Below are 9,202 nucleotides of genomic sequence, written 5' to 3' on the forward strand. Positions count from 1 at the left end.
TCTCTCTCTCTCTCTCTCTCTCTCTCTCTCTCTCTCTCTCTCTCTCTCCCTTTCTCTCCCTTTCTCTCTCTCTCTCTCTCTCTTTCTTTTTCTGTGTACTGCTGACTGTCCTTGAACTTGCTCTGTAGATCAGGATGTAAACTCAGACATCTGCCTGCCTCTGCCTCCCAAGTGCTAGGATTAAGGGTACATGCCACCACTCATAGCTTAGAGTGTGTGTGTGTGTGTGTGTGTGTGTGTGTGTGAGTGTGTGTGTGTGTGTGTGTGTGTGTGTGAGTGTGTGTGTGTGAGTGTGTGTGTGTGTGTGTGTGATCTCCTTATTTTTGGTGTTTGTTTGGCTTTTTGCTTGTGTATTGCTTTAAAAGGGGGTGGGTCTTAGGTGTAGACTGGACTGGCTTTGCACTTAGAATCATCCATTTGTCTCTGCCTCCCAGGTACTAGGATTAAAGGTACGCACTATCACTATCATTTATATGTGTCAGTGTCTGTGTGTGTGTGTGTGTGTGTGTGTGTGTGTGTTCACACCCATGTGCCTGAGGTAGGTATTTTCCATCAGACGAGGTCTCTCATTGAACCTGGAGACTGCTCATTATCCTATGAGGCTGGTCTTCAAGGAACCCTAGAGGTCCTTGAAGCTTCTGTTCCACACCCCAGCTCCAGCCTAGGCTTACAGCAGACACAGACACAGGCTCACCTGACTTAGAGATCCTAGACAGGTGCACATGATGTGCAGCCAGCTTCTCTTACCCCAGAGCAGCTCCGCAGCCCTACGGGTTTCCTTTCCATCCCTTGTTTTTCTTTTCCAGCAAAGCCTTCTGCAGATGTTCAGATTGATAAACAGTGACAGTACCCATGTCCCTCTCTGTAAGCTTGCCTCTTCTTTTGTGTCCCTCTGCATGACTCTGGGGACAAGAAAGGTGCATCCCTAAAGTGCCATGGCACATGGTGTTCACTGTCACCAAAGTGAAAGACCCGGTGTGTCCTAAACCTTGGTGCTGCCCCAGTGGCTTAATGTGATTGTGGTATCATGTTCCCAGTGATCATCACCTTGGGATACGCCAGTAAGTCAACGTTGAAATGACACAGGTGACATGGATAAGTCTTGAGATACTAGCATGTTGATTTACCTCTGCTGTCTATCAAGTGGCCCTCCCCAGATTTGCTAGATTCACTTTCCAGGGCTGCTTGTCAAACCCTTCTCCACATGTGGGTTGGTAGTTCCTGCTCAAATATTGAGATTTCAGCATGGGGTAGACATTCTGAAATCTTCCATGGCTGGGGAAGAGATGTAGGTGGGTGGCAAATCTGCCCACAGCGATTGTAAAGCAGAAAGATTCAACATTGGAGATTAATGTTAGAATTGCGCTTTCTGGAATTACACAACACTTGTTCAGTCCAAACGGCTAGGGTCTTCTTTTAATGAATCTAAGATTCCATAAATATGAACCGTTCTGTCACTGCAGATAGGACAAAAACTAGCAAGGGTGCCAGCTAGTCCACTCAGACACAAGTCTCTGTCATTCCTTATAAAGTGCATAAAATGAATATCATTCCTCTACCACAAATGCATGCGCTTCCACTCATTCCCAGGCTTTGGGTCAAATGACTTTGTTTCTTGGGTGATCTGGGGTCCTTTTATTTTGCTTTCTTGGTGCTGAGGATTAAGCCCAAGACCTCATGCAAGCTGGGCAGGTGCTGTGCTCTGAGTGGGGTTGGGTCTGTCCTTTGTGAAGACAGTAGAAAAGGCTTGGGGGGAGGGGAGGCTCACTCACACAGGCTACTGTGGTGCCTGCTTGGGCTTAGAGGACTGCAAGTTACAAGTGACATCAGATCAGACACTGAGATTAAAGTTCAAGGATAGTGATGTCCTGTCTCAAACAAACAAGAAAAACCTTATAAAACCTAATCTGTCTTCAAGGACTAGATATCTCCCTTTGTGTGCTTGTGTAAGCATGTGCATATATGTGTATGTGTGCTTATGTAAGCATGTGCATGCATGTGTATGTGTGCTTGTGTAAGCATGTGCATGTATGTGTATGTGTGCTTGTGTAAGCATGTGCATGTATGTGTATGTGTGCTTGTGTAAGCATGTGCATGTATGTGTATGTGTGTGTTGTGTCATCACTGGTTTGTGTGGTATGCACTCCCTTGTGGGAAAGCCTGCTGTATCACTCCATCTTGGGTTTTTGTTTGTTTGTTTTGTTTGTTCTGAAACAGCCTCTTACCAAACCTGGTCAGCCAGCTTCCTAAAAGCCCAAGAGATCTTTCTGTTCTGTCTCTAGACAGCCCCCACTCCCACCCCTCAACTGTGCTCCAAACACTGGGGTTACAGGCATATATGTGACTAAGCCTAGCTGCTGCTGCTTCTCCTCCTCCTCCTCCTCCTCCTCCTCCAGTAAGTTTATTTATTATATTTACAACGTTATGCCTGCATATATGCTTGTACACTAGAAGAGGGCTCCTGATCTCATTATAGATGGTTGTGAGCCACCATGTGGGTGCTGGGAGTTAAACTCAGGACCTCTGAAAGAACAGTCTACTCTTAAACCTCGGAGGCAGCTCTCCAGCCCCCCAGCCTAGCTTCTTAACAGGTGTGGCAATCAGGACTTGAGACTGCATACCCGCACAACACACACAATTACCTACTGAGCTGTCTTTCCAGCTCCAGTTATGTCCTTTAAATGTCACACAAGGGGCCAGCAGGATGGATGGGCAGGTGTACGTGCTGCCCCCAAGCATAACAACCTGAGTTTGACCCCAGAATCCACACGGAGGAAGGAGAGAACTCCTCTGAGACAAGGATTGGTTTCTGTTGGCCATGTTTCTCCCTAACTCAACTGCACCTCAGCCTCTGTTGCCTGTGTCCGGGGCTCTGAGGTCTAACCTCGTTGCTCTGGGAGGTAAGAGCTCTGGTCTAGCACATTCACATGCACCCCAGGCGGCTGCTTGAAAGGCAAGGCTGGTCAGGCACAGAAGCCCTGAAAGGCATGGGAGGAAACAGAAATCCATCAAAGGTTTGTGTCTCGGCTTCGCCAAGCCCTCCCCTCTAAGCCTCGCGCAGCCTGGCAATGACTTTCTTGCCTCTAGACTATTGTTATGACAATTGCTACATAGATGGGTGACCGCGTGTGCTTCATGAGGGCATACAGATGTAAGACAGCTGCATAGTACCATGAAGTAATCCATGCCTGCCTCACATTGGTGGTGGGAAATATAGTCGACATTTATGACTTCTATTCTGACACGCTGACATGCTTAAAATTAATGAATGCAGTTTGGCAGACCAATTACCTCACCAAGGAACCTTGCCCTAGGAAGCCAGGTGCGCCTGAAGCCATGCCAATGAGACAGGAGGGGTAACTGGCCCTTTAAGGAGGGTGATGGCCGGGGTTGGGGATTTAGCTCAGTGGTAGAGCACTTGCCTAGCAAGCACAAGGCTCTGGGTTTGGTCCTCTGCTCTGGAAAAAAAAAAAAAAGATGATGATGATGATGATTGATGATGATGAGGAGGATGTCCTTTTCCTGCCCCGTGGTGCACGCACTAACAGACCTACAGACTGGCAGCTTCCTAAGTCTGTGGCCCTTCTGAGTTCCTCTGACTGCAAGTGTTCCTTTTCTTCGGTCTTCCCTCTGAGTGTGCCCTTGCTGATGCTTAGGCCTTGGCCTTCGCTCTTTCCCTACAGCTCACCCCGCCCCCACCACGCGGCTGACCTCCAGGCCGGCTTAATCCGAAGGATAGCTTTCTCTTCTTCTGCCCAACCCCCCTTTCCTCAGGCAGCCAGGTTTGCAGCTCCTCTGCTCCTGGGCCCTCCTTTCAATGCTAATGAAATGCCATTCGAGTCTGTTCTTACATTCTTTAATTATTGAGAGTTAGAACCCTAAAAGGGGACTCTGGCTTTCATATTATCACTGATGTATCCCAGTGCTAAATGTAGGCACTTGGCTCAAATTGTGATGAGTATTTTAATCGAGAAATCTTTCTGCTGGTTGCAGAGGCAGGCTGATCTCTGAGTTCGAGGCCAGCCTGGTTTGTCTGCAGAGTGAGTTCCAGGACAGCCAGGGCTACATAACTACTTAGAGAGAGGCCCTGTTTCAAAAACAGAAAAAGAAAGAAACAAACACTTTATAAGATTATCCTGTGATTACATGGCCAAGTGAAGAATAAAGACCTGTGTGCGTTTTCTAGAACTATGTAGGCTGTCTGTTCTTTTAACTATTGTAAACTCAGGTCTGCTGAGGTGGTTCCATTTTTTCTGTGTATTTAACTGGAGACCATACACCTACATCAGTACCTAGCCTTCAGGGCTTCTTTTCTGTTTTCCTGATCCCTCTAATATTCAGGGCTGGCTTTGACACATTTTAGGGCTTTTCTTTTGCCCAGAAAATGTCTCACACAAAAGGTCTGTAAAAAAGGCAGCTTTACCCTTTGTGGAGATTTTGGTAAAAAGGAACCATTAAAGCAACTATTCTTCTCTCCAAACAAACCCGTCCACTAAAGCCCCCAGTGCTCCTTCAGGCCTGGTTACCAAGTTGTCATGGCAACTATTGAGCTGCCCTCTGTAAAGACCTGGATAAATAGTGGTAAATGAAGCTCAGCTCAAGTAAAGAGTGGTGTTCTCTGGTTTTCCAAGAGCACAGCTAAAATACTTAAGTTTTGTTTTGTTTTGTTTTTAATCCTGGGGCATCTTGATCTTTAAATATAAAAAATCTTTGAAAATTTCAACTCCTTGGACTTGTACATGAATGTGCATGTCTGTTGGTATGTGGATGGTGGCTCATTGGCACCTATGGTCAAACGTATCATCAGCAACTCCTCACGCCAGCCTTCAGAGGCTGGGCTTCTCCAGTAGAATCAGGAATGAATTAAGCAAGCACTGCCCAAGACACGGCATAATAGGCAGGGAGCCAGCCAGGCAAGCTTTAGAGCGCAGGGGTTGTCGTCTGTCAGCTTGGATTCTCTTGGGCCGTCATCTGGAGATGCAGCCCTTTGCAGTGGACAGACCCTGAAGAGAGGAAAGGAAAACCCAAGGTAGGGTTTGGTTTGATTTTGGTTTCCTTTTTGGCTCTGCCTGATAAAAGTTTCATCTACTTTGTAATGGTTACTGTACTGTTCAATGAAATAGCAACAGAGTGGACCGACCGTCTCTCTGCACACCCAGCTGTTAGGTCCTGAAACAAGTGTGTGTGTGTGTGTGTGTGTGGGGGGTGCTGGTTTGGATTGCACAAGTTTGAACTATCAAGAATACTTTGTAGCCGGGCGTGGTGGCGCACGCCTTTAATCCCAGCACTTGGGAGGCAAAGGCAGGCGGATTTCTGAGTTTGAGGCCAGCCTGGTCTACAAAGTGAGTTCCAGGACAGCCAGGGCTATACAGAGAAACCCTGTCTCAGGAAAAAAAAAAAAAAAAAAAAAGAGTACTTTGTAATAAAGAAGGACATTAATCGTTTCTCAGTGGAGGCTTTGATTGTTCGGTCTGTTTTTGATGAGAAGTTCAGCTTTTAAAGAAAAAAATTATTATGAGTGAGTTGAAGAGGAAAGTTAGTCATGGTTTCTTTGTTTGAATTTGAAGTATTTCTCCCCAAAGTCATTTTATCCCAATCTTACAGCTTTTCCTTGCCTTCTGCATTATAGATAAACTTTAAAAGAAATCTGTGCAAAATTAATTCTTTCTAAATTTGCCTTATAAGTCAGGTTCTACCGATGTGATATAACTTATGTGAGTTAAATGATCTTCGGTTGGATACTGTGAGCTGTCTTCACACATATGCACACAGAGACACATGCGCGCAGACACACACGCATTAATATTGCTAACAGCCCAGAGAAATATGAGGAAGCACAGGCACGTCTTGCTGCAGTTCCCCCAAGGAAAAGATCCCCTTAGGAAGAAGAACTCTTGGAGTGGGTGAATCACTAATCTTTGCCAGCACCGGGAGGAGGGTGGGCGGGGCTGGGTTGATGTCCATTCAGTTGCTAAGTGGGTTCTGGGAGGGATTAAATGTTTTCAATGTGAAGGTAGTCAAATGTTGCCAATAGAGCAACATTTGAAAGCAATGAATAACAATGGGCTGCCACCTGCTTGCCTAAATCTACTTTTTGTTGAAGTAAGTCTGCATCTATAAGTTATCAAAACCTCGTGTGTATGTAACAGATTGTGCCGGGTGCTTCCGCCCTTTCTCAGAGAGGTTTCCGGTAAAGCACCTGGCGCACCAGCATCTACATCTCTCCCTACCCTTCCGTTCTCTCTATAGCGGCCAGTATTTGTGTCTCTGAAGGCCCCTCGTGGCAGGTTGCAGGTTGTATATCATACAGTCCTCGCTGCTCACTGAAGTAAAAGCTGTAAATTGGAGCACATGCTCCCTTCTCTGCCTCTGTCCTCCCGCGGTCTTTAACTCATCCTTCAGAACTTTCATAATACTGTCCAATCCGAGAGGAGACCTACTGGCACCCAGGATCCCGGCACCCTGCCCCCACCCTGGGCCCTCCCTGACTGATGGTTTGTTTCTGCAGTCTCTTAGCATATGAAGCCCCACATTAGCATGCTCTTAAAGCAGCCGGGGCTGTGAGTGACTTCTGTTCCTGACTGCTCCCCCACCCCCTCACTCCGCTATACAAAGACCATTCTCCCAAGTCCTCATTCTCATTCTCCTGAAGTCTCCATCTTCATTCTCCCAAGCCTGTACACTGCTCTTTCCTGAGCCTCATTCCTCTCGTCCCCCATCCTCTCCCACTGCTGTTCTCTAGGCTGATTCCAGGGCAGATGATGACCTGAGGGTGGGGCCTGGGGATGGATGCCAGGGCTAGGTCCGGGCTTAAGCTCCCCCTCAGTTTTCCCTGACATGTAGAATGTCTTCCTTCACCTGGCTAGTTTCTTCCCTCTATTAAAGAACACGTAACAAAGAGCAGTAAGAGATGCAGCAGCACCAGCGGCGTTTGCCTGCACCCACACCAGTGTGAAGGAAATGCTTATCGATTAGAAAATATTTGAAAGATGTTGATGAACTTTTTCCTTTATTCTTACTAATTTCTCCACCCATACCTTCTATCCCCATCTCTGTTCCTGGGATCTAAACCCAGGAGCTCACGTATACTGTCCACCTGGTCTACATTGCCTGTCCCTTTATCTTATTTTTAGTTTACAGCAGTATCCTTGACCAAACTGGACTTAAACTTCCTTTGCAAATTTACTAGACAGACATCAAAAGAATTTGCAGTTCTCCGGCCTTGGCCTCTTGGTACCTGGAGTGGTAAGCAGGTGTCACGGTATCACCATCTTCAGCTCCACTTACCTTCTGCAAGTTGGGATCATCTTAGCTGTGTGGGGGTATTTTGGTTTTTTTTTTTTTTTTTTTTTTTTTTTTTTTTTTGATTTTTTTCCTTATAAATCGTAAAGCATTTCTAGGATTCTGCCAATGGTTGTACCATGTGTGTGTACATGTGTATTGTATGTGTGTGTATGAGGGGTGTGTGTGTGTATGTGTGTGTNAGTTGGGATCATCTTAGCTGTGTGGGGGTATTTTTGTTTTTTTTGTTTTTTTTTTTTTTTTTTTTTTTTTTTTTTTTAGCCTAATATATCATGAAGCATTTCTAGGATTCTGCCAATGGTTGTACCATGTGTGTGTACATGTGTATTGTATGTGTGTGTATGAGGGGTGTGTGTGTGTATGTGTGTGTATGAGGTGTGTGTGGCTAGTGACTGGACCCAGGGCAGCTGCTTCATAAAGTGATCTCTCTCTCCAGCCCTCAGCGGCAGTACTTGAAAGTCAAGTTTCTGTAACTGGATCATTTCTTTTGTTGCAAACCCAGTCGTTGTATTATTCTTATGCACAGTGAGGGCTAGCCTGCAACTCGTTGAGATCCACCCACTCCTGCCTGGGACTAAAGGTGTGAGCCACCATGCCCAGCATAAATTAATTTTATTAAACCCCTTTTCTTGCCTGCTTTGTATACATTTACATTCTTGTCTGCTTTGTATACATTTACATATGCACACCTAAGCACACCTTGCTAGAGACAGGCCTAGTAACACATTTGCCTTCATTTCCAGAGAGGAGAGGTGAGGGGACTGGGTGGTCCCCTTGAGCAAGCTTCTCTTCCTCTTCGCTGCTGAATATTTCAACTAGTCTGAGGCTGTGCGATCAAAACCTTTCCAGCAGCCTTCTCAAAGCTTCTTGCCTCTTGCTCTGCCCTCCTTCCTGGTCTCCACCCCACCCCCAGGCAAGGGGCACCGCTAAGTACCAGCTACCACTCCTCCATGCCCTCTGACCGGCCTCCCCACCCCCACCCCAGGCTCTGGACTTGGGCTCTGCCTCCGCCTACCTGTCTGCAGCCTCCAGAGGTGGGCTCCTTTCTCCTCCGGCTCCTAGCTGGTGAGTCCCTGCCCCTCTCTCCACCGGATCTCTCCAGCCCTGGGCTCCAGGTTTGGGTGTCACAGTCACCTTAGTTTCCTGATCCACTGCTTTTTGGTCATGGTGACCTGGACTTTCCAGTTCTGGCCTGCCAGACTCTTGGAAGTGCAGTGGCAGGGGGTTGTCATACTTGGCCCTGCTGGCGTGTGGAGTGGGCAGCTGAGGGTAGTCGTGGTCTGAGCTTGTTCTTTGCAAGCGACTCCTCTGTGGTTTTGGGTCTACTCAGTAGACACAGGGCTCAGCCATCAGTGTTTCCAGGCAGACCTCTGGGCAAGGGCGTCATTCAGTGCTGCGTATTGCTTTCCAGCCTTTTAGGATCCTCACTTGCTCCTAGGGAGATGGCATCCACACATGGTTACTTTTTCTGGAGAACTTGCTGCTGCTTTTAATCTACTGTTTACTCTTATAAAACTGTCTCTGCATCCCTGGGAGGAAGCCTACGTGATCACATGATCACGAGGGATGGTCATTTTGATGTGTTCTTGGATTCATTCAGTTTGTGAGAATTTTATTGAATATTTTTGCATTGATATTCATAAGGGAAATGGGTCTGAAATTCTTTGTTGGGCGTTTGTGTGGTTTAGGTATCAGGTATTAGGTTTGTGGCTTCATAGAGTGAATAGGGTAGAGTACCTTCTGTTTCTATTTTGTGGAATAGTTTGAGGAGAGTTGGAATTAGGTCTTCTTTGAAGGCCTGATAGAACTGTGCACTAAACCCATCTGGTCCTGGGCTTTTTGTTTGTTTGTTTTTGTTTTTCGTTGAGAGACAATTAATGCCTGTTTCTATTTCTTTATG

General features: G+C 46.5%; 1 protein-coding gene across 2 annotated transcripts in view; it reads left to right on the plus strand.

Annotated features, from left to right (window-relative positions):
* The window catches only part of Myo10 (myosin X), a 193,209-nt gene that overhangs the window by 127,988 nt on the left and 56,019 nt on the right, over positions 1–9,202 (plus strand). The window contains exon 1 of one of the 2 annotated variants that reach the window (XM_029544108.1): positions 4,764–5,029. The exons of the other annotated variant lie outside the window; for it this stretch is intronic. The gene's annotated coding sequence lies outside the window, so the exon portion shown is untranslated. Of the gene's footprint in view, positions 1–4,763; positions 5,030–9,202 lie in introns of those variants that run through there. 2 annotated transcript variants of the gene reach the window in all.

The sequence above is a fragment of the Mus pahari genome, chromosome 11 (assembly GCF_900095145.1).
Source record: "Mus pahari chromosome 11, PAHARI_EIJ_v1.1, whole genome shotgun sequence".
Classification (NCBI taxonomy): domain Eukaryota; kingdom Metazoa; phylum Chordata; class Mammalia; order Rodentia; family Muridae; genus Mus; species Mus pahari.